The sequence below is a fragment of the Aegilops tauschii genome, chromosome 5, assembly GCF_002575655.3.
Source record: "Aegilops tauschii subsp. strangulata cultivar AL8/78 chromosome 5, Aet v6.0, whole genome shotgun sequence".
Taxonomy (NCBI): Eukaryota; Viridiplantae; Streptophyta; class Magnoliopsida; order Poales; family Poaceae; genus Aegilops; species Aegilops tauschii.
This window is the reverse complement of record NC_053039.3, coordinates 160,326,160-160,338,350: the sequence shown is the minus strand read 5'-3', so window position 1 is coordinate 160,338,350 and position 12,191 is coordinate 160,326,160.

Here is a 12,191-nt window from a genome sequence, read left to right as displayed (position 1 = left end):
TTTCTATTGTGTTGCCTAATCATAAACAGTTCATCTAGGTGAACGGTATTGCCGTATATCGCACACACCTTCATCTAGTTGCTCGTTTTCTGTTGTTAAGCTCATCGCAAATAGTTCATTCGAGTGAACTATATGCCACACATCACACATGCAACTATAATCTGAAACGTGTTTGTTGCCTCCGCCATCGCAAATGTTTTGTATCTTTTTTGACGGTTTTATTACATCGTTGTTTGCGATTAATGCATCGCACACAGTTTCATCGAAGGGTCTCTGATTGCAGTGTCGCATTTGGACCATCCTGCAGTATTGCATGACATCCTTTGGTGAGGTAGCATCCAAATTCCATCCATATCCATATCAATCTCATAGAGGAGTGAGTTCACCTCATTTTCGATGGCACGTGTGCGAGCTCTTGTCATAGGTCTAGTGGTGCTTGATGAGTCGGTGTAGTGTCCATGGGGATGACCAAAAGATGCTCCGCATCAACACGCGAGCCAGAAGATGGTGTCGCGAGATGCAAGAAGAGTGTAGATGGTAAGCTTGTCGAACTCATTTCTGTTGTCACTTTGCAAAGCATGAATGGATCATCTAAACTGTGTAGACACATAAGAAAAAATATGGTGAGTGTAGACGGAACATCGGATTTTTTGCAAAGAGGAAAGATCCACACAAAATGGAAAAAACCATCCAAGATCAGAAAGATAATGAAGATAATCAGAATTGGTGGGAATAGGTGAGGTCCATACATCACTATGAATTAACTGAAATGGAAAATAGGCAACTGTGGAAGATGGACTAAATGGAAGATGAACGTGCTTGCCGACACGACATGCATGACAAGTGTGGTTGTCAGTTTTATGGCAAGAGAAAGAAAATCCTTGCATGATTGTACGAAGTGCGGCGGATCTTGAATGGCCAAGGCGCGCATGCCAAAGATCAACCCCGGCGGAGAGAGCGTCATGTCCAACGGTGGAAGATGATGATGGTTGGACGGGGTATAGATCACATGGACTGTCACATCGGTGCAGAACCATCCGAATACGAGCATCCTTAACAGAGAAACCAAGTTTGTCAAATTCCATAGTTACGGGATTGTCACGAGTAAAGGAATGGACGGAGACTAAATTTTTGATTAGGGCTGGTGAAATGACAACATTATATAGAGATAAGGGCATGGAGTTAGAAGGGAACGGAACGGAGCCGACATGTGTGATAGGGAGAGAGGAGCCATCACCTATGATGATTCGGATAGTGGTGGTAGTGCGGTAGGAAGATGACAAGTTATCAAGATTGGACGACATGTGAGCGGTCGCACCGATGTCCATGAACCAGTTGCTACCGGCACTGCACGAGCTCAAAGGTGGTGCGGCCTAGAGCGTCGTCAGTAATGTGGGACTCCGTAGAGATGGCACTGGGTGACCCAGCGGGCCAGGGGTGTAGGCGGTGGGTCCTATGGGCACATCGTATGGCAGCGGCAACGGCGCTGCGAAGAAGGCCTAGGGCCCCGCCGGACAGGGCCATGGACACCAGCGAATGGCGCGCGCGACACCGGCATAGAGGGGTCGGTGGTGGTGGTGCTCCACGGGCCGTTGCCCCCCGCTGGTGTTGTCGGCTACGGTCCAGGGCCACCGCGGGCACTAGGGGTGCAGGGTAGTGCGGCAGAGGTGGCGCTGTGAAGAAGAGGCCCCGCGTGAAATCCCATTGGTGAGGACGGTGACCGAAGAAGGGGAATAGGCGAACTAATGGGTGTGAGTGCCAGAAGGGTAGGAGACGGGGAAGTCCGTGTAGTGCATGGTGGGGACCGGCAGCCGCCTAGAGAAGGAGGTGGATGCGGCGACGGCTACAAAGGGTGGTAGCGGTGGCGGCAGGGGGTTAGGGTATAGGTATATGGGTGGTGGGAGAGAGAGGGGGGAGAAAGCGACAGCGGCGAGGGCTAACAACGGCGGTGATGGTCAAAGATGATGGCGGTGGCGAGGGCTAGCGACGGTGACGACGGCTGCCAGAGATGATGGTGGTGGTGGTGGCAATGCGTGAAGAGGATCGAGAGAAGGCTGATACCATGTAGAGAAAATATTTGATGCAACACACTTTGATTAATCGTATGCCACAACATATATAGAGTACAAGAGTCGGCCAATATCTCAACCGTATCCTCAATACAAGGAAGATATCAGGAGATATGGCATGCTAGGAAAGAATATGAACAAATCCTAACATGCCTAATGTACATGCGATACATATATATTCAACATGATGTCGTAACAAAAGTAGGGTAAAGTTGAATATAGATTCCAGCGGAGTTTACACTTGATAGCAACACATGAATATATCACCTATCTTATTTACCTAAGAAAATCATCTCAACTAACTTATTTATCTCAACATGAAAGCATGACACCTCACCATATAATTATGAATGGGATAAGACCCACCCCAAGATGCAGTCATGCATCGAAAAAAGACCCATCACAACATTCAACCATGGATGGTAAAATGTTTTCATTCAATTATTCTATACATTCAATAAATACCGTTAGAACTATACATAATCAAATATATAAATCATATGTATTATTAACTTTTGTCTTCATGCTTTCAAACCAAAATTTCATCAGTCAATTCTAGCAGGAATGAGTGGGGTACTCTGGTACATATAAATAAGTGTTCCCCATTCGAATGCTCGGGTACTCATCCAGTGTATATACTAGTTAAATACATGTGTGTTACATGATGAAACAATACTAAAGAGTGGTGATGTGTGACCAATTGTCCCCAGCCACGGTGGCATCTACTGTTGTGGGATCAAAAGGGTAGGTCTTGAGGGGGTGAATAGACTAGAACAAGGCCAAACTAGCAATTTTAATTCTCTTGAAGTTCTAGGCAGATTTTAGCACAAGTTAGGAAACAAGGAATGCACCCTACACATGCATATCTAGAGTATGGGCAGCAGAAAGTAAACAACATGCACGTGCGAGAAAGTAAGGAGTATAGTTTAGGAGGTTTGACAAACGAAGGTTGACACAAAGATTTTTCTCGTGGTTCCAATAGGTGGTGCTATCGTACATCCACGTTGATGAAGGGTTCAATCCAACGGGATAGCGGTTCTGCGAGTCCACAGAAGGCTCCACCCACGAAGGGTCCACAAATAAGCAACCTTGCCTATTCCATAATGGCTTACATCAATGAAGGACTAGCCTCACTCGGGGTAGATCTTCATGAAGTACGCGGTGTCCTTGCCCTTACAAATTCTTTGGTTCACTCCGTAGGATTTGGAGGCTCCCAAGTGGCACCTAACCAATCCTGGAGACACCACTCTCCAAAGGTAATATTTGTTGTTGATGATGATGGACTCATTGCTCTTGTGCTTCAAAATATAGTCTTCTCAACACTCAAACACTCTCTCATGGATTTGGCTATGTGGTAGGAGAGTGATTTGGGTGGAAAGCAATTGAGGTGGCTAGAGATCAAAATCTATGGTTGGAGTGGAATCCCTTTGATCTCAACACAAGGTTTTGGAGTTCTCTCTCAGAAAATGGATATTGGAAATGTATGCTTCGCCCTGGTTGCACTCCGAAAGTTGGTGGAATATGGTATATATACACAACACCAACAATGCAGTCGTCACACACCTTTATGCACACTTTGGTGGGACTGGGTGAAACCACTCGATGAGACCGACATGTGCAAAAGGTTTGAATTTTAGGATTTTCGATGAGACCGGATAGAACCTCTCGGTGAGACCGAGTCGTTTTGACCTAAGCACTCTCAACACTTCGGTGAGACCGATTGACACTGATTGAAAATTCCGAGTCAATTTCAATTGGCCAAAGGTTTGCCAATGCTCTTCGGTGGGACTGAAGGGTCAACTCGGTGGGACCGAGGTGCTAGGGTTTAGGCAATGACTATGTTGAGTGTATCTCGGTAAGTCCGAGTGTAAGCTATTCGGTGGGACCGAGTTTTGGACATAGTGGAAATGAGAGTCTGACAGAGGTTTTTGGAGCAATATCTCTAAGCACCCTAGAAGTGAACTCATATTCAAAACCTCTTCCCCTTTTAATAGTATTTGCTTTCCTATGGACTCAATGTGATCTTGGATCACTTAAAGACGGATGTAGGGTCTTGAAGCTTTGCCAACACTTGTCCTTCGTATCATGAGGGGTCCTCTCACATTCCAAAGGTTTGCCTAACTTGAACTTATCCTAGAATACACTCAAGGAAAATATCAGTCAAACAACATGTATGTTGACATGAATTACCAAAACCACCAAGAGACTGGATGTGCTTTCAACTGTGTTGTTAATGACCTTGATGGCTACCAGCTTCTGCTCGGCATAGGGTGGCGAGATGAGAGGTGAGGTCGGGTTTCAGATCCTATCCTCGATGGTTGTCGTCCGACCTAACTACCCATGTCTCTTTGGGCTCTGTCGCACGCCAACAACGGATGGGGACGCTACTATGTCATGTCGCCTGCTCATTGATGGATAATAAACCCGGCCGCGTGAATAGCACAACCGCCGACGTAGGTGGCAAGGACGTCACGTATACTCGTCGTGGGGATCCACCTTTATGTTTATGGTCGATGAGCAATCAATGTATCACCTCTAGAGCCGACCGGTGACCACAGAATAGAGGGAGATGGGGTGGCTGCGTAAAAGCCCTACCCTAGAACCCTTGCTACTGGTTGATCATTTGATTATTTAGCTGGACAACTTAATTCTGTTACAAGTAAACAAATTGGTTGACATATTTGTGTATGTAAAGAAAATTATAATCGGTAAAGTTGCTCCCTCTGTTCGGCTTTATAGGGTCGGCGAGCCACGAAACATCGTCCCTTTTATTAGATCATTAGAAAAAAAATCCCTATTTAAACAAACTTAATTAATTGCATCACTAATTAATCGTGTTAATGGCTCGATTTTCAAACTGATTTGGCGTGAAAAAACCTATTTAAACAGACATCATTAATTACACACCTAATTAACTCTCTGACATTAATTGCAGAGGACGAAACAAACACGTAGATACTCTTCTAAACATACTATGTTACCATATGCCTCTCTTTTCTCATTACTTACTTGCCACATCACCTATTTTTGTTTAGATATGTATGATGTTATCATTTTTATACTTCCACTATGGATAGTCTTAACACTTCAGCCGTTTCAAAATAGCTGGAGTTATAGGATTGCTCTAAGTCAAACTTCATTAAGTCTGACCAAGGCTATATAAAAATATATTTACATTTACATAACCAAATCTATTCCATTAGATTCATTATGAAATGAATTTGAATACTATATATTTGATATCATAGATCTTTTAGTATTTTTTATAGATTTAGATCAAACTTAAAAACAGCTAACTTAGGAAAATCTTTGAATTTCAATTCTTATGAGATGGAGGGAGTAGTATAGAGATACATAGAGGGAAATACCCCGTGTCAGCGCACCGTATCTGCACAAAATAATTTAGTAGTTGCAAAAAAGTCAAAAAATATTCGAAAAGTTAAATATGAGCAAGTATTGTACTTGATGTAGGGTGGAACCCTATAAGGCCGATCTTTCACGAAAGGAGCGGATCCCACGATGAACACGAAGAACACACGGAGAAAACACGAAGGGAAACACGAGAGAATCACTCAAACCAACGAGATTAGGTCACACATATGCTAGATCCTCGAAACACAAAGAGATACATGATCTGAATCCAATAAAGGATGATACATAGGTAACCGGTTATTCTCCGAGAGGAGGTCTTGAGGTCTTCCCGTTAGGGGTCTTGAATCCAAGTGGATCTTCTCCGAAGAGGTGACGGTCCCTCGCGATGGAGTAGATCCGGATGGATGAGCGAAGCTCTATCTCATATATGAGCTAACACAACGCTAACCCTAGAAAGAGGGAGGAGGAGGTCTATTTATAGTCTATAGTCACGAAAGGGTAAGTGGGCTTCGGCCCAACACGCGGGCGGCATACAGGCGTCGGACGTCCGACGGTCACCGGTCATCCGATGGCTCGCGAGGGTCCGGACGTCTGGTGCTCATCGGAAGTCCGATGTTTTGGCTCGGGTGTGCTTTGGTCGGACGTCCGGTCGGGGTCAGATGTCCGTGTCGGCATTCTGGGAACGGGGGTCCCCAGACTTGCCTGCCTACGGCCCACGGCGTGGCTTTGCTAGCAGGCCTGTACGGCCCATCTTCATCAACAAGGCGTACAAGACCCTCGCGAGGGGCCAAGCCTCGCGAGGCGGGCAACGCAGGACCTCCTCAGGAGCGGCCTCTCCAGGCAGGCTCGCGAGGAGCGGAGATATCAAGGCGGGGCAAACCTCACGAGGCTCTTGTGACGTGAGCCATGACGATCGACACCAGGCAGGCGCTAGCGCGCGCAACATCCTTGTTTCCTCTTTGGTGCCAAGGGGGCAAGCGCAGGCGTGGAGTACCGAGGCATCAGGCAAAGGTTTCCATATCAGTGCAACGAGACCAAGACCAGCAGGCCAGCAGGACGGGGGTCACCGTGGAGCCCAAGACGGCGTCATCACCAGAGCCCTTTCGCAGGCGAAGACTGCTTTTGTCAGGATAGCTTGTACTAGCTGTCCACTTTCAAATTGGCCGCCGTTGTTGGCTCCCTTCCCGCTCAATATTTGGGAAGAGGACCAGGGCCTCTATAAGTAGAACTAGCCACCACCAAAGGAGGCAACTTGATCTCATCTGATCGAGAGCCAACCCTCAGCCACACCGAACACAAGAACACCCCAACCTCAGGAGGCTATTCTTCCCCTTGTACTGTTCTTCATCAGCCCAAGAGGCAATCCACCACCACACTGGAGTAGGGTATTACACCAAGACGGTGGCCCGAACCAGTATAAATCTTGTGTCTTTGTGTTGCTAGTTCGTCGAGTTCGTACGCAAGATCTTAGCGAGCTAGGGCGTGGATCGGTAGGAGGGAAAGAGCTTCACGCGCGCCCCAGAGTTCGAACCTTAAGGGTTTTGCCGGAACCCTAGATCCGACAGTCCATGACGTCGGTCGTCCGGTGATCTCCATACTTCCGATGTTTTGGCTCGGGTGTGGTGATGCCGGGTCGTCCGGTGTTGCTAGGTCATCCGGACGCTGGGAGGTGTCGGTCGTCCGATCGGCGTCGGTGACCCGAACGCTGGAGCGTGTGCGGGCTGGGACTTGGCTGGCTGGTTGGAGCCTCCAGGTGTCGGACGTCCGATGACTGGGAGTTTCAAGCAGTCCTTCTTCTTGTCCCGGCAGCAGGCAGGCGCCAGCGCACGCAACATCCTCGTTTCCTCTTTGGTGCCAAGGGGGCAAGCGCAGGCGCGGAGTACCGAGGCATCAGGCAAAGGTTTCCATATTAGTGCAACAAGACCAAGACCAGCAGGCCAGGTCACCGTGGAGCCCAAGACGGTGTCATCACCAGAGCCCTTTCGCAGGCGAAGACAGCTTTTGTCAGGATTGCTTGTACTAGATGCCCCCTTTCAAATTGGCCGCCGTTGTTGGCTCCCTTCCCGCTCAATATTTGGGAAGAAGACCAGGGCCTCTATAAGTAGAACTAGCCACCACCAAAGGAGGCAACTTGATCTCATCTGATCGAGAGCCAACCCTCGGCCACACCGAACACAAGAACACCCCAACCTCAGGAGGCTGTTCTTCCCCTTGTACTGTTCTTCATCAGCCCAAGAGGCAATCCACCACCACACTTGAGTAGGGTATTACACCACGACGGCGGCCCGAACCAGTATAAATCTTGTGTCTTTGTGTTGCTAGTTCGTCGAGTTCGTACGCAAGATCTTAGCGAGCTAGGGCGTGGATCGGTAGGAGGGAAAGAGCTTTGCACGCACCCCAGAGTTTGAACCTTAAGGGTTTTGCCGGAACCCTAGATCCGACATTTGGCGCGCCAGGTAGGGGTGCGCCGGAGCCTCTTCGCCGCTGATCGATCCACCGACGCTCCGCGCCCCGATGTCCGGCAAGCCAAGGCCAGACTCCGACCGCTGGGCAGCTTGGCCAGCCCGAGCAGTGTCACCTGCCCATAAAGACCTCGACCCCGCGTTCCAGGCGGCGCGAGCGCCGTCCAACGCTGCAGGGCGCGGGCGGTGCGGCCAGGCATCGTCCACCCTCACTCCACGGCAAGTGTGAGCCGCTGCAAGGGCAGCAAGCCACGCCGCACTCACGGCGGGAGCAGGCGAACATGAGGGCACGCTCACGGTGGCACGAGAGCTGCTGCGGTGCCGGCTGATGGAGAGCGGCCGGGATGCACTGCTAGAACGCGTCCCCAAGCTGCTGGATGCGACGGCATCGGGAGCGCCGCCCTTCTGCTATCAGCTTCCTTCTCAGGCCACTACGGGGTCTCACGCCGGGCCTCGCCGCAACCACGCACCATCGGGCGTGCCTGGGGGCTTCGTCAACACCAGCACAGCCGGCGGCGCCGAGGGCTCCATCGCCCCCATGCCGCCCGCGGCAAGCATGGGCACGAGCGTCGCCTCCCATGGTCCCGGTGAGATGCCGCGCTACCATCCTCAGGACGCCACGCTGGGCCGGGCAACATGGAGTGTGGGGCACTACGGCGAGGTGTTCGGGGTAACAGCCCTGGAAGCCTACGTGCCCCGCATGATGGACCAGGAGTACGCACCGGAGGACGACCCTGGCTCGTTCCTCAGAGAAGATTGGGGAGAAGGGACGCTAGAAATTGAAGCCTTCCAGGAACCGACGGAGAACCGCAACGATCGTGCCAGCAACAACAACTACAGGGTACCACTAATCTCTCAGGAGTAGGCTGACGCTAACCGTGGGCTACAAGTGAATCAGGTCACAGCGTCGGTCGACGACCCCGCGCAGCAGCATCCCTTCCGCCGGGGGAAGCACACTCGGGGCCACGAGGAGGGGGCCAGGAGCAAGGCCCCCCACTTCGCGCGAAGCCAGGCAACGCCCAGAGGTAGGCACCCTCTGCCGGGGAGGTGCCGGCGAGCCTTCCCCCGGCAGGGGACCCGTGGTCGCCGAGGGCAGCGTTGGCGTCCCCTTTTCCCCCTTTGTGTCGTCCAGGTTGCCGATCGGCTCAAAGGTGGCCGAGGGTGGCGCAAGGCGGGGCCCTCGTCTGGCGATATGAAGCAAGGCCGGTTCCTGTGAAGAAGGCCCAGTGCCTGTGAAGCTCGCCGCCCGTGACACTCTCACGTAATAATGAGTGGGGCTCTACACGCCCCGGAGTCTCAGGGGTGCCGGCCTCAGGCCTTGGGGCTCCCTCCCACGCCTAGCGGCAGCACTTAGCTCCGCGCTGGTGAGAAGACTCGAAGACCAGAAGACTAGACTAGGCACCGGACGCGGCCATTTGCTTTGGAACTCTTCTTCTGTAGTCTTGCTTTCTGGATTTGGATTTAAGTCGAAGTCGAGCTTTTGTCGATGCGTGTGGGGGGTGTATTTTCTTGATTCAAGCGATTTCTTGCCATCTGGTTCTTGCCTTGTTCTGGAGCTCACGCTCGCCGCCTCCCCCTCGCGGGCCCCTCACGAGCGGGGCTGGGCACAGCACGCGTGCCACTCGTGCCGATCGGCGCAGGAACCTCGCGAGGCCCTCTCGGGCGGGTCAGCAAACCCTTCAGGAGCCCCGTGGCGACTCTCGACCTTACAACCCGATTCAGGGCCCGCTCCAGCTAAGGTAAGCCGCAGTGGCAAAACTTGCTGTCAGACTCATGACTGGCCAAAACGCACCCTCGGTTCGGCATAAAGGAGTAGAAATCATGATTTGCTTACATGAGGGGCTCCCCCTCCCAAAATTCTCTCACAATCTTTAGAGGCCATGCCCGAGTTTTTGCATACAGGGTGAAGCAGTAAAGAGATCAGGAATTAGCCAGATATGTCGCTCGCCGCGTCCTCAGCGTTGTCTTCGGACGCGCCGCTCGCGTCGCTATCACCATCGTCGGTGTCGCCACCACCGTCATCAGCGTCGATGTCCCCATCATCGACCACGTCGCCTCCGTCTGTAGCGACCACCACCGCGTCGTCCTCTGAAGTGAAGGCCCTGACCAACGCGTCCACGTTGTCCTCTACCCACCGCGCCAGGTCATCCCGGACGACCGTAGGTACGGGGGCGATGGCGGCGTCAAAATCGAAGTCGGGGTTGGCGTTCAGGAGATGGCTGAAGACACGGGAGAAAGCACGCTCGAGCAGGCCGCGACTCCTCTCTTCCACGAGCCTGCGAGCTTCGTCAGATCAAGCCTCCTGGCGTGTCACCACGTCGGTGAAGAAACGGAGGTGACTGGCGTAGTCATTCACCTGAGGATGGGGGGCGTTCGCATCACAGACATGGCCCAGGGCAGTGTTGGCCCTGTTCCGAAGATCCTGAAGCATGGGAGCATGAACATGCTCCAGCATCCGCCTCTCCAGCACCTCCTCCCCACTCTGCCGCGTGACGGACTCGGCGTCATCAACCCACCTCCGGAGGGAGAGCAATTCGGCGCGGGCGGAGGCCAGCTCCGCCTGCATCGCATCCAGGGCGACGGTCGTGGCCTCCGCGCGCCTCTCTGCATCAGCGAGCCTGGGCCTGAGGGTAGCGGCCCTGCCCGCACCCTCCGGTCCCGTGAGCTTCAACTTAAAGTCATACCTACCCTCCAGATCTGCGCGAGCTTCGGCCACCCGACGATCAACCTCCTCCTGAGCCTTGGCCTCGCGTGCGCCGACGGCATCTTCCGCTTGAGCAACTTGGCGCTCCCTCGTCTCCAGCTGCTCAAGCTCAAGGCTGCGCTCCACGGCCTCCAGAGCCAACGCCTCCTCGCGCTTCTGGACCTCTTCTTCCTCGGCGGGCATCCCCCTCAGCGATGCAAGGGCGGCTCTGCGTGCCTCCACCTGCTGCTCGAGGGACGCACTCCAGGCCTGGTGCTCCCACGTGCGCTTCTCCGCAGCCTCGCGACAGCGGTCGGCCTCGCGAGCCTCCTCCAAGGCTCGGGAGCAAGCTTCACGGGAAACCTTGAGGGACGCCTCGACCTTCGCATTGTCAAGATCATGCTGGTAGCGGCCCAGGTTGACGGCCACCCTCAGCTTACGCCACTCCTACGCCGGCCGAAGACCTTCAGCCTCAAGACGCGAGTCGACACCCGCAAGTTCGAAGAGCTCATGACGAACGACGCTCCGCCCGCGCTCGGACTCCAGCGCACGCCCCACCTCGTCCTTCGTCGATGGGGCTGCGGAAGGGGCGTGCGGTGGCGCCCCCCCCCCCCTTCTCGGCAGGGGCTGGTGCCGCTCCAGGCGCCGGCCCGACCTCGCGAGGAGCCCCGGCCAGTCGGGGCCCGCCGCTTGAAGAAGAGCTGCAGGCCGAAGCCAACCAGCTGCCGTCCATGACCAGAGGAGGGGTCCGGGGGATGCCCGCCAAGCTCCAAGCTAGACCGTGAAGGAAGGACCATGGGGCTGCAGATTCAAGGCACCAAGAAGGCGAGCGCACCCCCTCGGCCGGCCCCGCTCCGGGCACGACGTGCAAGCTCGGGGTACTCAAGGCCGGCGGGGGTGCCGAGGAAGGCGGGGATTGCTTCACGAGGGACCCAACGGCCCTGGCAGAAGGTGTCCTGAAGAGCTAGCGTCAGGAAGGAAAACAGCAATCAAGAAATCGCAAGGTGCAGTACTTACTCTTCGACAGCGAAGTACTTTCGTCGCTTCAACGGCCCGAAGATGCTGTTGCCGCTCGGGGATCCTTTCCTCTTGCGGAGCTCCTCGAAGTCCACGCAAAGCCGACCGAAGCATTGGACGTGGCAACCAGCGCGGGGCGAGGCCGAGGAAGAGCTTGGAGGGACAACTTTAGGGGTGCCCGGCTGCGGTGAGCAGTCGGACGCCGTCTCACCATGACCTCCCGAGTCTTTTGGGGCTTTGACCTCGGGAACCGCATGCTGCGTCGCCTCAGTAACCGACGCCCCAGGGGAGGGATCGCGAGCTCCCAAGGATGACGCCCCAGGATCACCACCCGGCATGTGCTCCTCAGCACTTGGGCCACCGGCCTCCGTCGGAGCTCGCCCTCCTGCACCCTCACTTGGGGCGAGCTCGGCACCGGCGGCGAGGAAGGGAACCACATCGATGGGGTTCTCGCGGGGCCCCACCAGGCCGATCGGGCGCAGCCCCCACTCATCAAAGGAGGGCATGCTCTCGGCAAATTCGGCTTTGTTCTCGCAGCGGTACAACAGACAGCTCTTCCTGGGCATGTCGTCCGGCAAAGGGGCACCC